This window comes from Oncorhynchus gorbuscha, linkage group LG16 (genome assembly GCF_021184085.1).
Source record: "Oncorhynchus gorbuscha isolate QuinsamMale2020 ecotype Even-year linkage group LG16, OgorEven_v1.0, whole genome shotgun sequence".
NCBI classification, from domain to species: Eukaryota; Metazoa; Chordata; class Actinopteri; order Salmoniformes; family Salmonidae; genus Oncorhynchus; species Oncorhynchus gorbuscha.
This window is the reverse complement of record NC_060188.1, coordinates 84,719,592-84,741,184: the sequence shown is the minus strand read 5'-3', so window position 1 is coordinate 84,741,184 and position 21,593 is coordinate 84,719,592.

The following is a 21,593-nucleotide window of genomic DNA, read 5'->3' as shown; positions in this document are numbered from 1 at the left end:
ACTCACAGTTACCCTGATAGGAAGGTCTACCCTCTGTCCTCCCTTCACCGTACACAACTCACAGTTAACCCTGATAGGAAGGCCTACCATCTGTCCTCCCTTCACCGTGCACAACTCACAGTTAACCCTGAGAGGAAGGCCTACCCTCTGTCCTCCCTTCACCGTACACAACTCACAGTTAACCCTGATAGGAAGGCCTACCATCTGTCCTCCCTTCATCGTACACAACTCACAGTTAACCCTGATAGGAAGGCCTACCCTCTGTCTTCCCGTCACCGTACACAACTCACAGTTAACCCTGATAGGAAGGCCTACCCTCTGTCCTCCCTTCACCGTACACAACTCACAGTTAACCCTGATAGGAAGGCCTACCCTCTGTCCTCCCTTCACCGTACACAACTCACAGTTAACCCTGAAAGGAAGGCCTACCATCTGTCCTCCCTTCACCGTACACAGATGGTGCATGTGACAACTATAGTACAATCGCCACATTAGCCAGGGACACGTTCAGTAGATGGAACGTTTTGGAAGGCTCTGATATAAATATCCTTTGTAAAACAAACACGTCTTTCTGACATGTAGAATAAGGAATAATGTCTGAATTTTCCCCCTTTTCATAGTATCCTGTCTCATCGCTACAACTCCCGTACAAGCTCAGGAGAGACAAATGTCAAAAGCCATGCATCCTCCGAAACACAACCCAACCAAGACGCACTGCTTCTTAACACAGCATGCATCCAAACCGGAAGCCAGCTGCACCAATGAAACAACATGCACCTGGCAACCTGGTTACCATGCACCTGGCAACCCGCCCCACCACAGGAGGCGCTAGTGCACGATGAGACAAGGATATCCCTACCGGCCAAACCCTCCCTAACCCGGAAAATGCTAGGCCAATTGTGCATCGCCCCACGGACCTCCCGGTTGCAGCCGGCTGCGACAGAGCCTGGGCGCGAACCCAGAGGCTCTGGTGGCACAGCTAGCACTATGATGCAGTGCCCTTGACCACTGCGCCACCAGGGAGGCCACGTTGGCACTTCTAATATCAGCTGATGTCACATAGTGCTGTACAGAAACCCAGCCTAAAACCCCAAAGAGCAAGCAATGCAGGTGTAGAAGCACGGTGGCTAGGAAAAACTCCCTATAAAGGCCGGAACCTAGTAAGAAACCTAGAGAGGAACCAGGCTATGTGGGGTGGCCAGTCCTCTTCTGGCTGTGCCGGGTGGAGATTATAACAGAACATGGCCAAGATGTTCAAATGTTCATAAATGACCAGCAGGGTCAAATAATAATAATCACAGTGGTTGTAGAGGGCGCAACAGGTCAACACCTCAGGAGCAATTGTCAGTTGGGTTTTCATAGCCGATCATTAAGAGTATCTCTACCGCTCCTGCTGTTTCTAAAGAGTTGAAAACAGCAGGTCTGGGACAGGTAGCATGTCCGGTGAACAGGTCAGGGCTCCATAGCCGCAGGCAGAACAGCTGAAACTGGAGCAGCAGCACGACCAGGTGGACTTGAGGGGAGCTTGACATATACGTGGGGATGCTAAAAAGATTTCATGACTATTTACAAGTGCATTTATTCCATATGCATAATCAGACATTGGTAATAATGTTTCGGATGGGGTATGAATGTGCTTGGTTGACAGCCATGTCTTTTTCAATGTCTCCTCTCTGTGAAAGTCCTTGGTATCAGAGTAACGCAATGACTCCACAACTGCTCTCATGTACTCTCTGTTCTCTCTGGCTATTTTCGAATGTCCATCACTTAGAGCATTGCATATTGTTTGACTCTTTCTGAGTAGTCCACTCATTCCATGCTGCCATTGCATATTGTTTGACTCTTTCTGAGTAGTCCACTCATTCCATGCTGCCATTGCATATTGTTTGACTCTTTCTGAATAGTCCACTCATTCCATGCTGCCATTGCATATTGTTTGACTCTTTCTGAGTAGTCCACTCATTCCATGCTGCCATTTCATATTGTTGAGCCAGACTCTTTCTGAGTAGTCCACTCATTCCATGCTGCCATTGCATATTGTTGAGCCAGACTCTTTCTGAATAGTCAACTCATTCCATGCTGCCATTGCATATTGTTGAGCCAGACTCTTTCTGAATAGTCAACTCATTCCACGCTGCCATTGCATATTGTTGAGCCAGACTCTTTCTGAATAGTCAACTCATTCCACGCTGCCATTGCATATTGTTGAGCCAGACTCTTTCTGAATAGTCCACTCATTCCATGCTGCCATTTCATATTGTTGAGCCAGACTCTTTTTGAGTAGTCCACTCATTCCATGCTGCCATTGCATATTGTTGAGCCAGACTCTTTCTGAATAGTCCACTCATTCCATGCTGCCATTGCATATTGTTTGACTCTTTCTGAATAGTCCACTCATTCCATGCTGCCATTGCATATTGTTGAGCCAGACTCTTTCTGAATAGTCCACTCATTCCATGCTGCCATTGCATATTGTTTGACTCTTTCTGAATAGTCAACTCATTCCATGCTGCCATTGCATATTGTTGAGCCAGACTCTTTCTGAATAGTCCACTCATTCCATGCTGCCATTGCATATTGTTGAGCCAGACTCTTTCTGAATAGTCAACTCATTCCACGCTGCCATTGCATATTGTTGAGCCAGACTCTTTCTGAATAGTCAACTCATTCCACGCTGCCATTGCATATTGTTGAGCCAGACTCTTTCTGAATAGTCCACTCATTCCATGCTGCCATTTCATATTGTTGAGCCAGACTCTTTCTGAGTAGTCCACTCATTCCATGCTGCCATTGCATATTGTTTGACTCTTTCTGAATAGTCCACTCATTCCATGCTGCCATTGCATATTGTTTGACTCTTTCTGAGTAGTCCACTCATTCCATGCTGCCATTTCATATTGTTGAGCCAGACTCTTTCTGAGTAGTCCACTCATTCCATGCTGCCATTGCATATTGTTGAGCCAGACTCTTTCTGAATAGTCAACTCATTCCATGCTGCCATTGCATATTGTTGAGCCAGACTCTTTCTGAATAGTCAACTCATTCCACGCTGCCATTGCATATTGTTGAGCCAGACTCTTTCTGAATAGTCAACTCATTCCACGCTGCCATTGCATATTGTTGAGCCAGACTCTTTCTGAATAGTCCACTCATTCCATGCTGCCATTTCATATTGTTGAGCCAGACTCTTTTTGAGTAGTCCACTCATTCCATGCTGCCATTGCATATTGTTGAGCCAGACTCTTTCTGAATAGTCCACTCATTCCATGCTGCCATTGCATATTGTTTGACTCTTTCTGAATAGTCCACTCATTCCATGCTGCCATTGCATATTGTTGAGCCAGACTCTTTCTGAATAGTCAACTCATTCCACGCTGCCATTGCATATTGTTGAGCCAGACTCTTTCTGAATAGTCAACTCATTCCACGCTGCCATTGCATATTGTTGAGCCAGACTCTTTCTGAATAGTCCACTCATTCCATGCTGCCATTTCATATTGTTGAGCCAGACTCTTTCTGAGTAGTCCACTCATTCCATGCTGCCATTGCATATTGTTGAGCCAGACTCTTTCTGAATAGTCCACTCATTCCATGCTGCCATTGCATATTGTTTGACTCTTTCTAAATAGTCCACTCATTCCATGCTGCCATTGCATATTGTTGAGCCAGACTCTTTCTGAATAGTCCACTCATTCCATGCTGCCATTGCATATTGTTGAGCCAGACTCTTTCTGAATAGTCCACTCATTCCACGCTGCCATTGCATATTGTTGAGCCAGACTCTTTCTGAATAGTCAACTCATTCCATGCTTGTCATGTTTGTCATTTATTGTCATGTCTTGTCCCTGTGCTCCCCATGCTATTCGTTTCCCTCTGCTGGTCTTGTTTGGTTCTATCCTTCTCTCTCCCCCTCCCTCTCTCACTCTCTCGCTCTCTCTTCTCTCTGTCGTTCCGTTCCTGCTCCCAGCTGTTCCTATTCCCCTAATCATCATTTAGTCCTTCCACACCTGTTCCCGATCCTTTCCCCTGATTAGACTCCCTATTTATTCCTTTGTGATCCGTTCCTGTTCCGTCGGTTCCTTATATTGTATTCACCATGCTGTGGTTGCGTTTCGCCCTGTCCTGTCGTGTTTTTGCCGTGATTGTGTATCACCCTGTTCTGTCGTGTTTTGTGCCTTCATCAGACGCTGCGTGTGAGCAGGTGTCTCAGTCGACTACGGCCTGCGCCTACCCGAAGCGACCTGCAGTCTGTGGCCGCTTCTCCAGTTGTTTTCCCCTCTACAAATCTAGAGGATGTCAGTTATTCCGTTTTGAACATTATTAAACTCTGCTTCTGTTAAGTCGCTTTTGGGTCCTCTTTTACCAGCATGACAGAAGGAACCGACCAAGGAATGGACCCAGCGACTTCAGACGCTCGTTACACTGCCGTCGAGTTCCAAGGAGCCATGCTCGGCAGACACGAGCAGGAATTGTCTGCTGCTCGCCATGCCGTGGAGAACCTGGCCGCTCAGGTTTCCGACCTCTCTGGACAGTTCCAGAGTCTACGTCTCGTGCCACCTGTTACTCCCTGGCCTGCCGAGCCTCCTGAACCCAGGGTTAATAACCCACCTTGCTACTCCGGGCAGCCCACTGAGTGCCGCCCCTTTCTCACGCAGTGTGAGATTGTGTTCTCTCTCCAACCCCACACATACTCTAGAGAGAGAGCTCGGGTTGCTTTCGTCATTTCACTCCTTACTGGCCGGGCTCGAGAATGGGGCACAGCTATCTGGGAGGCAAGGGCTGATTGCTCTAACAGATTCCAGAACTTTAAAGAGGAGATGATTCGGGTTTTTGACCGTTCAGTTTTTGGTGAGGAGGCTTCTAGGGCCCTGGCTTCCTTATGCCAAGGTGAACGGTCCATAACGGATTATTCCATTGAGTTTCGCACTCTTGCTGCCTCGAGTGAGTGGAACGAGCCGGCGCTGCTCGCTCGTTTTCTGGAGGGACTCCACGCAGTGGTTAAGGATGAGATTCTCTCCCGGGAGGTTCCTTCAGATGTGGACTCTTTGATTGCTCTCGCCATCCGCATAGAACGACGGGTAGATCTTCGTCACCGGGCTCGTGGAAGAGAGCTCGCATCAACGGTGTTTCCCTGCTCCGCATCGCAACCATCTCCCTCTGGCTTTGAGACTGAGCCCATGCAGCTGGGAGGGATTCGCATCTCGAATAAGGAGAGGGAACAGAGGATCACCAACCGCCTGTGCCTCTATTGTGGAGTTGCTGGACATTTTGTTATTTCATGTCCAGTAAGAGGCCAGAGCCCATCAGTAAGCGGAGGGCTACTGGTGAGCGCTACTACTCAGGTCCCTTCATCTAGATCTTGTACTACTATGTCGGTCCATCTACGCTGGACCGGTTCGGGTGCTACATGCAGTGCTTTGATTGACTCTGGGGCTGAGGGTTGTTTCATGGACGAAGCATGGGCTCGGAAACATAACATTCCTTTCAGACCGTTAGACAGGCCTACGCCCATGTTTGCCTTAGATGGTAGTCATCTTCCCAGTATCAAATTTGAGACACTACCTTTAACTCTCACAGTATCTGGTAACCACAGTGAGACTATGTCTTTTTTGATTTTCCGTTCACCGTTTACACCTGTTGTTTTGGGTCACCCCTGGCTTGTATGTCATAATCCTTCTATTAATTGGTCTAGTAATTCTATCCTATCCTGGAACGTTTCTTGTCATGTGAAGTGTTTAATGTCTGCCATCCCTCCCATTTCTTCTGTCCCTACTTCTCAGGAGGAGCCTGGCGATTTGACAGGAGTGCCGGAGGAATATCATGATCTGCGCACGGTCTTCAGTCGGTCCCGAGCCAACTCCCTTCCTCCTCACCGGTCGTATGATTGTAGTATTGATCTCCTTCCGGGGACCACTCCTCCTCGAGGTAGACTATACTCTCTGTCGGCTCCCGAACGTAAGGCTCTCGAGGATTATTTGTCTGTGTCTCTTGACGCCGGTACCATAGTGCCTTCTTCCTCTCCGGCCGGGGCGGGGTTCTTTTTGTTAAGAAGAAGGACGGTACTCTGCGCCCCTGCGTGGATTATCGAGGGCTGAATGACATAACGGTTAAGAATCGTTATCCGCTTCCCCTTATGTCATCAGCCTTCGAGATTCTGCAGGGAGCCAGGTGCTTTACTAAGTTGGACCTTCGTAACGCTTACCATCTCGTGCGCATCAGAGAGGGGGACGAGTGGAAAACGGCGTTTAATACTCCGTTAGGGCATTTTGAGTACCGGGTTCTGCCGTTCGGTCTCGCCAATGCGCCAGCTGTTTTTCAGGCATTAGTTAATGATGTTCTGAGAGACATGCTGAACATTTTTGTTTTTGTCTATCTTGACGATATCCTGATTTTTTTCTCCGTCACTCGAGATTCATGTTCAGCACGTTCGACGTGTTCTACAGCGCCTTTTAGAGAATTGTCTCTACGTAAAGGCTGAGAAGTGCTCTTTTCATGTCTCCTCCGTTACTTTTCTCGGTTCCGTTATTTCCGCTGAAGGCATTCAGATGGATTCCGCTAAGGTCCAAGCTGTCAGTGATTGGCCCGTTCCAAGGTCACGTGTCGAGTTGCAGCGCTTTTTAGGTTTCGCTAATTTCTATCGGCGTTTCATTCGTAATTTCGGTCAAGTTGCTGCCCCTCTCACAGCTCTTACTTCTGTCAAGACGTGTTTTAAGTGGTCCGGTTCCGCCCAGGGGGCTTTTGATCTTCTAAAAGAACGTTTTACGTCCGCTCCTATCCTCGTTACTCCTGACGTCACTAGACAATTCATTGTCGAGGTTGACGCTTCAGAGGTAGGCGTGGGAGCCATTCTATCCCAGCGCTTCCAGTCTGACGATAAGGTTCATCCTTGCGCTTATTTTTCTCATCGCCTGTCGCCATCTGAGCGCAACTATGATGTGGGTAACCGTGAACTGCTCGCCATCCGCTTAGCCCTAGGCGAATGGCGACAGTGGTTGGAGGGGGCGACCGTTCCTTTTGTCGTTTGGACAGACCATAAGAACCTTGAGTACATCCGTTCTGCCAAACGACTTAATGCCCGTCAAGCTCGTTGGGCGTTGTTTTTCGCTCGTTTCGAGTTTGTGATTTCTTACCGTCCGGGTAGCAAGAACACCAAGCCTGATGCCTTATCCCGTCTGTTTAGTTCTTCTGTGGCTTCTACTGATCCCGAGGGGATTCTTCCTTATGGGCGTGTTGTCGGGTTAACAGTCTGGGGAATTGAAAGACAGGTTAAGCAAGCACTCACGCACACTGCGTCGCCGCGCGCTTGTCCTAGTAACCTCCTTTTCGTTCCTGTTTCCACTCGTCTGGCTGTTCTTCAGTGGGCTCACTCTGCCAAGTTAGCGGGTCATCCCGGTGTTCGAGGCACTCTTGCGTCTATTCGCCAGCGCTTTTGGTGGCCGACTCAGGAGCGTGACACGCGCCGTTTCGTGGCTGCCTGTTCGGACTGCGCGCAGACTAAGTCGGGTAACTCTCCTCCTGCCGGTCGTCTCAGACCGCTCCCCATTCCTTCTCGACCATGGTCTCACATTGCCTTAGACTTCATTACCGGTCTGCCTTTGTCTGCGGGGAAGACTGTGATTCTGACGGTTGTCGATAGGTTCTCTAAGGCGGCACATTTCATTCCCCTCGCTAAACTTCCTTCCGCTAAGGAGACGGCACAAATCATTATTGAGAATGTATTCAGAATTCATGGCCTCCCGTTAGACGCCGTTTCAGACAGAGGTCCGCAATTCACGTCACAGTTTTGGAGGGAGTTCTGTCGTTTGATTGGTGCGTCCGTCAGTCTCTCTTCCGGGTTTCATCCCCAGTCTAACGGTCAAGCAGAGAGGGCCAATCAGACGATTGGTCGCATACTACGCAGCCTTTCTTTCAGGAACCCTGCGTCTTGGGCAGAACAGCTCCCCTGGGCAGAATACGCTCACAATTCGCTTCCTTCGTCTGCTACCGGGTTATCTCCGTTTCAGAGTAGTCTGGGTTACCAGCCTCCTCTGTTCTCATCCCAGCTTGCCGAGTCCAGCGTTCCCTCCGCTCAAGCGTTTGTCCAACGTTGTGAGCGCACCTGGAGGAGGGTGAGGTCTGCACTTTGCCGTTACAGGGCACAGACGGTGAGAGCCGCCAATAAACGCAGGATTAAGAGTCCAAGGTATTGTTGCGGCCAGAGAGTGTGGCTTTCCACTCGCAACCTTCCTCTTACGACAGCTTCTCGTAAGTTGACTCCGCGGTTCATTGGTCCGTTCCGTGTCTCCCAGGTCGTCAATCCTGTCGCTGTGCGACTGCTTCTTCCGCGACATCTTCGTCGCGTCCATCCTGTCTTCCATGTCTCCTGTGTTAAGCCCTTTCTTCGCACCCCGTTCGTCTTCCCTCCCCCCTCCCGTCCTTGTCGAGCGCACCTATTTACAAGGTACATAAAATTATGGACATGCGTTCTCGGGGACGGGGTCACCAATACCTAGTGGATTGGGAGGGTTACGGTCCTGAGGAGAGGAGTTGGGTTCCGTCTCGGGACGTGCTGGACCGTTCGCTCATCGATGATTTCCTCCGTTGCCGCCAGGATTCCTCCTCGAGTGCGCCAGGAGGCGCTCGGTGAGTGGGGGGGTACTGTCATGTTTGTCATTTATTGTCATGTCTTGTCCCTGTGCTCCCCATGCTATTCGTTTCCCTCTGCTGGTCTTGTTTGGTTCTATCCTTCTCTCTCCCCCTCCCTCTCTCACTCTCTCGCTCTCTCTTCTCTCTGTCGTTCCGTTCCTGCTCCCAGCTGTTCCTATTCCCCTAATCATCATTTAGTCCTTCCACACCTGTTCCCGATCCTTTCCCCTGATTAGACTCCCTATTTATTCCTTTGTGATCCGTTCCTGTTCCGTCGGTTCCTTATATTGTATTCACCATGCTGTGGTTGCGTTTCGCCCTGTCCTGTCGTGTTTTTTGCCGTGATTGTGTATCACCCTGTTCTGTCGTGTTTTGTGCCTTCATCAGACGCTGCGTGTGAGCAGGTGTCTCAGTCGACTACGGCCTGCGCCTACCCGAAGCGACCTGCAGTCTGTGGCCGCTTCTCCAGTTGTTTTCCCCTCTACAAATCTAGAGGATGTCAGTTATTCCGTTTTGAACATTATTAAACTCTGCTTCTGTTAAGTCGCTTTTGGGTCCTCTTTTACCAGCATGACAATGCTGCCATTGCATATTGTTGAGCCAGACTCTTTCTGAATAGTCCACTCATTCCATGCTGCCATTTCATATTGTTGAGCCAGACTCTTTCTGAGTAGTCCACTCATTCCATGCTGCCATTGCATATTGTTGAGCCAGACTCTTTCTGAATAGTCAACTCATTCCATGCTGCCATTGCATATTGTTGAGCCAGACTCTTTCTGAATAGTCAACTCATTCCACGCTGCCATTGCATATTGTTGAGCCAGACTCTTTCTGAATAGTCAACTCATTCCACGCTGCCTTTGCATATTGTTGAGCCAGACTCTTTCTGAATAGTCCACTCATTCCATGCTGCCATTTCATATTGTTGAGCCAGACTCTTTTTGAGTAGTCCACTCATTCCATGCTGCCATTGCATATTGTTGAGCCAGACTCTTTCTGAATAGTCCACTCATTCCATGCTGCCATTGCATATTGTTTGACTCTTTCTGAATAGTCCACTCATTCCATGCTGCCATTGCATATTGTTTGACTCTTTCTGAATAGTCCACTCATTCCATGCTGCCATTGCATATTGTTTGACTCTTTCTGAATAGTCCACTCATTCCATGCTGCCATTGCATATTGTTGAGCCAGACTCTTTCTGAATAGTCCACTCATTCCATGCTGCCATTGCATATTGTTTGACTCTTTCTGAATAGTCAACTCATTCCATGCTGCCATTGCATATTGTTGAGCCAGACTCTTTCTGAATAGTCCACTCATTCCATGCTGCCATTGCATATTGTTGAGCCAGACTCTTTCTGAATAGTCAACTCATTCCACGCTGCCATTGCATATTGTTGAGCCAGACTCTTTCTGAATAGTCAACTCATTCCACGCTGCCATTGCATATTGTTGAGCCAGACTCTTTCTGAATAGTCCACTCATTCCATGCTGCCATTTCATATTGTTGAGCCAGACTCTTTCTGAGTAGTCCACTCATTCCATGCTGCCATTGCATATTGTTGAGCCAGACTCTTTCTGAATAGTCCACTCATTCCATGCTGCCATTGCATATTGTTTGACTCTTTCTAAATAGTCCACTCATTCCATGCTGCCATTGCATATTGTTGAGCCAGACTCTTTCTGAATAGTCCACTCATTCCATGCTGCCATTTCATATTGTTGAGCCAGACTCTTTCTGAGTAGTCCACTCATTCCATGCTGCCATTGCATATTGTTGAGCCAGACTCTTTCTGAATAGTCCACTCATTCCATGCTGCCATTGCATATTGTTGAGCCAGACTCTTTCTGAATAGTCCACTCATTCCATGCTGCCATTGCATATTGTTGAGCCAGACTCTTTCTGAATAGTCCACTCATTCCATGCTGCCATTGCATATTGTTGAGCCAGACTCTTTCTGAATAGTCCACTCATTCCATGCTGCCATTGCATATTGTTTGACTCTTTCTGAATAGTCAACTCATTCCATGCTGCCATTGCATATTGTTGAGACTCTTTCTGAATAGACTCTTTCTGAATAGTCAACTCATTCCACGCTGCCATTGCATATTGTTAAGCCAGACTCTTTCTGAATAGTCAACTCATTCCATGCTGCCATTGCATATTGTTGAGCCAGACTCTTTCTGAATAGTCCACTCATTCCATGCTGCCATTGCATATTGTTGAGCCAGACTCTTTCTGAATAGTCCACTCATTCCATGCTGCCATTTCATATTGTTGAGCCAGACTCTTTCTGAGTAGTCCACTCATTCCATGCTGCCATTGCATATTGTTGAGCCAGACTCTTTCTGAATAGTCCACTCATTCCATGCTGCCATTGCATATTGTTTGACTCTTTCTAAATAGTCCACTCATTCCATGCTGCCATTGCATATTGTTGAGCCAGACTCTTTCTGAATAGTCCACTCATTCCATGCTGCCATTGCATATTGTTTGACTCTTTCTGAATAGTCCACTCATTCCATGCTGCCATTGCATATTGTTGAGCCAGACTCTTTCTGAATAGTCCACTCATTCCATGCTGCCATTGCATATTGTTTGACTCTTTCTGAATAGTCAACTCATTCCATGCTGCCATTGCATATTGTTGAGCCAGACTCTTTCTGAATAGTCAACTCATTCCACGCTGCCATTGCATATTGTTAAGCCAGACTCTTTCTGAATAGTCAACTCATTCCATGCTGCCATTGCATATTGTTGAGCCAGACTCTTTCTGAATAGTCCACTCATTCCATGCTGCCATTGCATATTGTTGAGCCAGACTCTTTCTGAATAGTCCACTCATTCCATGCTGCCATTGCATATTGTTGAGCCAGACTCTTTCTGAATAGTCAACTCATTCCACGCTGCCATTGCATATTGATGAGCCAGACTCTTTCTGAATAGTCAACTCATTCCATGCTGCCATTGCATATTGTTTGACTCTTTCTGAGTAGTCCACTCATTCCATGCTGCCATTGCATATTGTTGAGCCAGACTCTTTGTCATGCAGGTGAAAGAGGACCCAAAAGCGACTTGGCGAAAACAGAGTCTTTAATCCAGTAAAGTAAATACAATCAAAAAACACAACTTTCACTCGAAATGACGAGGACAAACTGGAGACTCGATCTTGAACAGCAGGTGAACAGCAGGTTGCCTCGGGAAGGCACTTGAACCAGACAGACTCAGACACCTGCTCACCACGCAGCATCTGAGGAAAACACGACACGACAGGGCGATACACAAACACAGCACGGTGAATTCTAGACAAGGAACCGACAGGGCAGAAACGAATAACAAGGAGAGAAATAGGGACTCTAATCAGGGAAAAGGATCGGGAACAGGTGTGGGAAGACTAAATGATTGATTAGGGGAATAGGAACAGCTGGGAGCAGGAACGGAACAATAGAGAGAAGAGAGCGGGAGAGTGAGAGAGGGAGGGGGAGAGAGAGGGATAGAAAGAGGGAAAGAACCTAATAAGACCAGCAGAGGGAAACGAATAGAAGGAGAAGAACAGGGACAAGGCATGATAATCAATGACAAAACATGACAGTACCCCCCCACTCACCGAGCGCCTCCTGGCGCACTCGAGGAAGGAATCCTGGCGGCAACGGAGGAAATCATCAATGAGTGAACGGTCCAGCACGTCCCGAGACGGAACCCAACTCCTCTCCTCAGGACCGTAACCCTCCCAATCCACTAAGTATTGGTGACCCCGTCCCCGAGAACGCATGTCCATGATCTTATGTACCTTGTAAATAGGTGCGCTCGACAAGGACGGGAGGGGGAGGGAAGACGAACGGGAGTGCGAAGAAAGGGCTTGACACAGGAGACATGGAAGACAGGATGGACGCGACGAAGATGTCGCGGAAGAAGCAGTCGCACAGCGACAGGATTGACGACCTGGGAGACACGGAACGGACCAATGAACCGCGGAGTCAACTTACGAGAAGCTGTCGTAAGAGGAAGGTTGCGAGTGGAAAGCCACACTCTCTGGCCGCAACAATACCTTGGACTCTTAATCCTGCGTTTATTGGCGGCTCTCACAGTCTGTGCCCTGTAACGGCAAAGTGCAGACCTCACCCTCCTCCAGGTGCGCTCACAACGTTGGACAAACGCTTGAGCGGAGGGAACGCTGGACTCGGCAAGCTGGGATGAGAACAGGAGGCTGGTAACCCAGACTACTCTGAAACGGAGATAACCCGGTAGCAGACGAAGGAAGCGAATTGTGAGCGTATTCTGCCCAGGGGAGCTGTTCTGCCCAAGACGCAGGGTTTCTGAAAGAAAGGCTGCGTAGTATGCGACCAATCGTCTGATTGGCCCTCTCTGCTTGACCGTTAGACTGGGGATGAAACCCGGAAGAGAGACTGACGGACGCACCAATCAAACGACAGAACTCCCTCCAAAACTGTGACGTGAATTGCGGGCCTCTGTCTGAAACGGCGTCTAACGGGAGGCCATGAATTCTGAATACATTCTCGATAATGATTTGTGCCGTCTCCTTAGCGGAAGGAAGTTTAGCGAGGGGAATGAAATGTGCCGCCTTAGAGAACCTATCGACAACCGTAAGAATCACAGTCTTCCCCGCAGACAAAGGCAGACCGGTAATGAAGTCTAGGGCGATGTGAGACCATGGTCGAGAAGGAATGGGGAGCGGTCTGAGACGACCGGCAGGAGGAGAGTTACCCGACTTAGTCTGCGCGCAGTCCGAACAAGCAGCCACGAAACGGCGCGTGTCACGCTCCTGAGTCGGCCACCAAAAGCGCTGGCGAATAGACGCAAGAGTGCCTCGAACACCGGGATGACCAGCTAACTTGGCAGAGTGAGCCCACTGAAGAACAGCCAGACGAGTGGAAACAGGAACGAAAAGGAGGTTACTAGGACAAGCGCGCGGACGCAGTGTGCGTGAGTGCTTGCTTAACCTGTCTTTCAATTCCCCAGACTGTTAACCCGACAACACGCCCATAAGGAAGAATCCCCTCGGGATCAGTAGAAGCCACAGAAGAACTAAACAGACGGGATAAGGCATCAGGCTTGGTGTTCTTGCTACCCGGACGGTAAGAAATCACAAACTCGAAACGAGCGAAAAACAACGCCCAACGAGCTTGACGGGCATTAAGTCGTTTGGCAGAACGGATGTACTCAAGGTTCTTATGGTCTGTCCAACGACAAAAGGAACGGTCGCCCCCTCCAACCACTGTCGCCATTCGCCTAGGGCTAAGCGGATGGCGAGCAGTTCACGGTTACCCACATCATAGTTGCGCTCAGATGGCGACAGGCAATGAGAAAAATAAGCGCAAGGATGAACCTTATCGTCAGACTGGAAGCGCTGGGATAGAATGGCTCCCACGCCTACCTCTGAAGCGTCAACCTCAACAATGAATTGTCTAGTGACGTCAGGAGTAACGAGGATAGGAGCGGACGTAAAACGTTCTTTTAGAAGATCAAAAGCTCCCTGGGCGGAACCGGACCACTTAAAACACGTCTTGACAGAAGTAAGAGCTGTGAGAGGGGCAGCAACTTGACCGAAATTACGAATGAAACGCCGATAGAAATTAGCGAAACCTAAAAAGCGCTGCAACTCGACACGTGACCTTGGAACGGGCCAATCACTGACAGCTTGGACCTTAGCGGAATCCATCTGAATGCCTTCAGCGGAAATAACGGAACCGAGAAAAGTAACGGAGGAGACATGAAAGAGCACTTCTCAGCCTTTACGTAGAGACAATTCTCTAAAAGGCGCTGTAGAACACGTCGAACGTGCTGAACCTGAATCTCGAGTGACGGAGAAAAAATCAGGATATCGTCAAGATAGACAAAAACAAAGATGTTCAGCATGTCTCTCAGAACATCATTAACTAATGCCTGAAAAACAGCTGGCGCATTGGCGAGACCGAACGGCAGAACCCGGTACTCAAAATGCCCTAACGGAGTGTTAAACGCCGTTTTCCACTCGTCCCCCTCTCTGATGCGCACGAGATGGTAAGCGTTACGAAGGTCCAACTTAGTAAAGCACCTGGCTCCCTGCAGAATCTCGAAGGCTGATGACATAAGGGGAAGCGGATAACGATTCTTAACCATTATGTCATTCAGCCCTCGATAATCCACGCAGGGGCGCAGAGTACCGTCCTTCTTCTTAACAAAAAAGAACCCCGCCCCGGCGGGAGAGGAAGAAGGCACTATGGTACCGGCGTCAAGAGACACAGACAAATAATCCTCGAGAGCCTTACGTTCGGGAGCCGACAGAGAGTATAGTCTACCCCGAGGAGGAGTGGTCCCCGGAAGGAGATCAATACTACAATCATACGACCGGTGAGGAGGAAGGGAGTTGGCTCGGGACCGACTGAAGACCGTGCGCAGATCATGATATTCCTCCGGCACTCCTGTCAAATCGCCAGGTTCCTCCTGAGAAGTAGGGACAGAAGAAACGGGAGGGATGGCAGACATTAAACACTTCACATGACAAGAAACGTTCCAGGATAGGATAGAATTACTAGACCAATTAATAGAAGGATTATGACATACTAGCCAGGGATGACCCAAAACAACAGGTGTAAACGGTGAACGGAAAATCAAAAAAGAAATAGTCTCACTGTGGTTACCAGATACTGTGAGGGTTAAAGGTAGTGTCTCAAATCTGATACTGGGAAGATGACTACCATCTAAGGCGAACATGGGCGTAGGCTTCTCTAACTCTCTGAAAGGAATGTCATGTTTCCGAACCCATGCTTCGTCCATGAAACAACCCTCAGCCCCAGAGTCTATCAAGTGTGACGACCCTCCCACTCTGTCTGCCGTATTCTGTCTTTGTTCTTGTTTCCTTATTAGGATGCCAGTGGGCGGAGTTGAGAGGGTCGTCAGCTACATGGGAAACACCTGGGCCAGGTGTCTCCCAGGATAAATAGACCTCTTCAACATTCATGGAGGAGACTCTCCATGCAGACACCTGTTGTAGATTGTGGTGTGGTTCTTGGTGGGCTTTTGTTTGTGTGCTTTGGCACCTTTCAACACCCTGCATTATCACATTCATGCATGCAAAACACTCACTTACACTACGGACTACTGATTACACACACCATTGGATATTTTCCTTAGTTGCTTTAGTTAATAAATATATCTTTTGTTACTCCTTATCTCCACGTTGTCTCCCTTTGTTACGGGCTTTGAGCCGGTTCGTGACAAGTGGGGGCTCATCCGGGATCTTTGAACTATTGGTTTGGGAGACCGTGGAGGTACGTGTTTAGTTTGAATATGGTGTTTGAGTGTGATCGGCCCAGTATTGGTTGCCTTTGTTGTTTGGTTTGTGTGCTGCGTTGGAGAGAGTATAATGGTTAGTTTCCAGGCCCTGCCTAGCCTGAACTCTTGTTCTACTTTCTGTTGGGACATCAGTCTGAAGTGAGTAATCTGCTGTGTACCTCGGTGGGAGATTTGGGTAGGGTAGTGTAACTTGCTACCCGGAGCTATAGCCTTTTTCCCCTGATAGGTTTAGCGACGTGTTTCATTTTTTGGAATATGTTGGGCATGGTTAATGTTTGTTATTTTTGTGTGGTGTCTGTGGACTGAGCAGTTGTCTCGGGGGCACATCCGTGGCTTGGTGGAATTTGCCAGCATGCTGGGGAGTTCTATTTCCTTGCCAGCGGGCTACAGTGCGTAAATTCCCACCGCAAATCTGCACGAAGACTAGGGTTGAGTTATTGTAGGTTTTGGGGAAGCTCCATATCTCATCTCTCTTCTGTGGTGCTCAGGGTGATTGTCAATTCTCGGGTTGTGTTCTGGTGTGCTCAGCAGAAGGGAAGAGCGAGAATTTTTTTTTGTGTGATTATGGCGTCTTATGTAGATAAGTTCATTCGCTCTCCATCAGAGGAATTGTTAGATTTAGGTACTAAAGAACAGCTGTTGAAGGTCGCGGAACACTACAAGGTTGAGATTAGTGATAAACGTCTAAAGAATTCTATTAGGTTGATATTGAAAGCCAATCTGATGGAGAGTGGTATTCTTGAAGTTACCACCGGGCCAGCCTCTGCTGAGGATTTGTTGTCTCCCCATAACGTTACAATGGCCATTCCATCGGTTAGTCCTAGTAGCCTTCTTTTTGAACAGCAGAAAGAACTGCTTTGTTACAGCTAGAGCATGATCGTGAGAAGCTAGAGCATGATCGGCAGCATGATCGTGAGAAGCTAGAGCATGATCGTGTGAAATATGAAAAGGAATTGGCATTTAAACAAGATATGGAGCGTGCTAAAATCAAGTTGCAACAAGAACGTATAGAGTTGGTTAGGGAAGGAAAGATCTCAGGGGAGAGTTTGTTTTGGGAAGGTGACCCAGATTTACCTAGGGGTAGTTCCGCTTTTGGTCGTGCCCCAGAGACATTTGATATTGTTGGGAACTTGCGGTTATTGCCTCGGTTTAATGAAAGGGACCCGAGACATTCTTTTCGTTGTTTGAGCGGGTTGCTGACGCTAGGAGTTGGCCTGATTCTGACCGCACTTTAATGTTGCAGTGTGTGCTGACTGGTAAAGCGCAGGAAGCATATTCAGCTCTTAGTGTACACGACAGTGCCAGTTATGATAAAGTTAAAACAGCTGTGTTACAGATTTATGAATTGGTCCCTGAGGCTTACATGTGATTTAGAACTTTAAAAAGGGACGATAACCAGACTCATGTTGAGTTTGCGCGACAGTTATCTTTACAGTTTAATCGCTGGTGTTCTGCCTCTGCAGTTGTGACTTTCCAAGGGCTGTGTGATCTGATTATGTTAGAGCAATTTAAGGACACAATTCCTGATCGTATTGCCACTTATATTAATGAACAGAAAGTAAAGAATGTTGCTGAAGCTGCGGTTTTGGCGGACGAGTATGTGTTGACTCACAAAAGTGTCTTTGCAAAACCCGTATTCGGAAAGAGTGGGGGCGTTCGGATAGATTTGGGCTTCGCTCACCGAGATACTTTGGTTCTCGGGCAGAGTTCTATTCAACTAGGGTTGAACCTGACTCCCATGGTAAGGCTGACTTTGGGCAGGAGTGTCACTACTGTCAAGGTTCAGGTCATTGGAAAAACGAATGTCCACTTCTCAGGTCAAAGGGTGCTTACGCTAAATCTAAGCCTGCTGCGTTAGCTGCACCTGTTCCACATCAGTTCATTCTTGACTCATTTCCTCAGGCCCAGGAGAATGTGAAAGTCCATATTGATCCAGACTATTTACCTTTCATTACAGAAGGTTTTGTGTCTATGTTAGGAAGTAAAGACCTAGTGCCAGTGAAGATCCTGAGAGACACAGGTGCCTCTGAATCATTTGTGTTGGAGTCTGTGTTACCCTTTTCTGCTGAGACTGATTCGGGAATAGTGTTCTAATTAGGGGAATAGGTTTGAACACTCTGTCAGTTCCATTGCATAAACTGATGTTGGATTGTGGGCTGGTGAAGGGTGAAGTTGTTGTGGGGGTGCGTCCTTCGTTGCCTATTGAGGGTATCGACGTTATCCTTGGGAATAACTTAGCAGGTGAGCATGTATGGCCAGTCGTGTTTCCATCTCTAGTGGTTTCCACTAAGCGTCATTTGTTGGGATTCTGATGAGAGTGTACAGAGTTTCCCAGAGGTGTTCTCTGCGTGTGCAGTGACACGTTCTATGAGCCGTGGCGAACTAGTCACTGCGCCGACTAATGATAATAATACAAAGTATGTCACTGTTTTCCCTGTTATCCCGTTATCTGTAACCCGCTCAGATCTAATCAATGCTCAACGGGATGACCCCACGTTGGAAGAGTTGCGTGATCAAATTGTGCCTATAGAACAGTTGGGAGATGTCGCCCATGGCTATTTTCTCCAAGAGGATGTCCTGATGAGAAAGTGGGTGTCTCATGATAGTGTTTTTCTGGGGGAGGCAATTAGTCAGGTTGTTGTACCAGTTAAGCTTCGTGAGTTGGTGTTGGAAACTTCTCACAGTGACGTTGCTGGACATATGGGGGTGAGGAAAACCTACAATCGCATATTAAGACATTTCTTTTGGCCTAGATTAAAGAGGGATGTTTCTGATTTTATCAAAACTTGTCACACCTGTCAATTAACTGGTAAGCCTAATCAAGCTATTAAACCAGTACCATTGTTTCCTATTCCTGTACTCAGCCAACCTTTTGAGTATCTGATTATTGACTGTGTGGGTCCTCTGCCTCGTTCTAAAAAGGGTAGCAGTTACCTGTTCACTGTGATGTGTCAGACCACTAGGTTTCCTGCTGCCTATCCTCTCCGATCTATCACGACTAAATCGGTGTTAAAAGCTTTGACTCAGTTTCTCTCATTGTTTGGAATCCCTAAGGTCATTCAGAGTGATCAAGGATCTAATTTTACCTCTAATCTGTTTGGTCAGGTTCTTCAACAGCTCCATATTAAACACAATGTGTCTAGCGCCTATCACGCGCAAAGTCAGGAGCACTGGAACGTTTCCATCAAACACTTAAGTCTTTGTTGAGAGCTTATTGTACTGAGATGGATAAGGATTGGGAGGAGGGTTGCCTTGGTTACTGTTAGCCGCTAGGGAAGTTTCACAGGAGAGCACAGGTTTCAGTCCAAATGACCTTGTGTTTGGACATAGGGTGCATGGACTTTTATCTGTTCTCCAGGATGACTGGAAGTCTCCGAGCCTCCTCAGTCCCTGTGTTCGTATGTGTGTGATTTCCGGCGACGGCTGTATGCCGCTGGTGAAATGGCTAAAGAGAAGTTATCATCTTCACAGGAGAGGATGAAGGGCATATTTGATCGCCGAACTGAGCCTCGTCACTTTAGTCCAGGTGACCAGGTTCTTGCTCTGCTGCCAATTGTTGGTTCTCCTTTTCAAGCCAAGTTTCAAGGTCCATATACAGTGGTGCGCCAGTACACTGAGCAAAATTATCTAGTTGCCACTCCAGAACGGAGGAAAGCACACCAGCTGTGCCATGTAAATCTGTTAAAACCCTATTATGCACGTTCCTCTGAGACTGAACAGTGGGATTCTACAGAGGACGGTAAACCTGTTCTTTTGGCTGATACCGTTGTTTCCTTGGGTTCTTGTCGTGCTAGATCTGTGCATGAGGAGGAAGATGTTCCTGGTCCTGACGATTGTATATTGCAGGGTAGATTGAAAAATTCAGAAACACTGGATATTTTAGACAGTCTTCTCACTCACCTACCTGTTGATGAGCGGAAAGAGATGGTTGGTCTGATTCAGAGATTTCCAGGTTTATTTTCTGATACACCTACACGTACAAACTTAATAGAACATGATATTGACATTGGAGGTGCTGACCCCATTCGTCAGCGGTTCTATAGAGTTTCTTCAGAGAAACTACGTTGTCTGGATGCTGAGGTCAGTACATGCTGGAGAATAAGATAGCAGAGCCTTCTTTCTCCAGTTGGGCTTCTCCCTGTATCTTGGTCAGTAAACCGGATGGAACAAACCGTTTTTGTACGGACTACCGTAAGGTAAACAGTGTCACAAAGCCAGATTCATTTCCTCTTCCTCGGATGGATAATAATAATATAATGAATAATAATAATAACTTCTCTACTGTGGTCGCTCCCTTGACAGATATGCTGAAAGCTAAGGCTGTTTACGTTTGGTCTACTCGTTGTCAACACGCTTTTGAAGATTCAAAGAGGTTGCTTACCTCAACTCCAGTGCTGGCTGCTCCTCGCATGGATTTGTCATTTACCTTGCAGGTGGATGCTAGTCATGTGGGGGCAAGTGCAGTTTTGCTGCAAGCAGATGTGTCTGGGCTTGAGAGGCCTGTTAGTTTCTTTTCTAAAAAGTTTAACGATTATCAGTTGAACTATTCGGTTATTGAAAAGGAAGCGCTAGCACTCATTTGGGCGCTACAACACTTCGAAGTGTATGTAGGGTCGGGGTAGTACCTATTGTGGTCTACACCGACCATAACCCTCACTTTTTTGAAGTCCATGATGTGTCCAAACCAGAGGATAATGCGATGGTGTTTATTTTTACAATCATTCCATCTCGATGTGAGGCACATCCGGGGGACTGAAAACGTGATTGCTGATGCGCTCTCTCGTGCGCCCTGTTCCTAATGTTTACGTGACTGACCATTGTTTCGTATTGTCATGTTCTCTCTGTCCTGTCTGCTCCCTCCTGGTCTTGTTTTCTTTCCTCTTAAATGTTGCTTCCTGTGCGAAGGTTGCTGAGGTCTGGGGAGGAGGTTGGCTGGGGCAAATTGTAAGTGTGAACACGTAAACCCTCATCAATTTGGGGCACAGAGGCTGTGTCAATTTGGGACGCAGAGGCCTGTGTCAATTTGGGACGCAGAGGCCTGTGTCAATTTGGGACGCAGAGGCCTGTGTCAATTTGGGACGCAGAGGCCTGTGTCAATTTGGGGCAGAGGCCTGTGTCAATTTGGGACGCAGAGGCCTGTGTCAATTTGGGACGCAGAGGCCTGTGTCAATTTGGGACGCGGGTGCCTGTGTCAATTTGGGACGCGGGAGGCTGGTATGTTGTTCCGGGGTCCTTGTTGGTCCCCGGTTTATGGGGGAATGTGACGACCCTCCCACTCTGTCTGCCGTATTCTGTCTTTGTTCTTGTTTCCGTATTAGGATGCCAGTGGCGGAGTTGAGAGGGTCGTCAGCTACATGGGAAACACCTGGGCCAGGTGTCTCCCAGGATAAATAGACCTCTTCAACATTCATGGAGGAGACTCTCTCCATGCAGACACCTGTTGTAGATTGTGGTGTGGTTCTTGGTGGGCTTTGTTTGTGTGCTTTGGCACCTTTCAACACCCTGCATTATCACATTCATGCATGCAAAACACTCACTTACACTACGGACTACTGATTACACACACCATTGGATATTTTCCTTAGTTGCTTTAGTTAATAAATATATCTTTTGTTACTCCTTATCTCCACGTTGTCTCCCTTTGTTACGGGCTTTGAGCCGGTTCGTG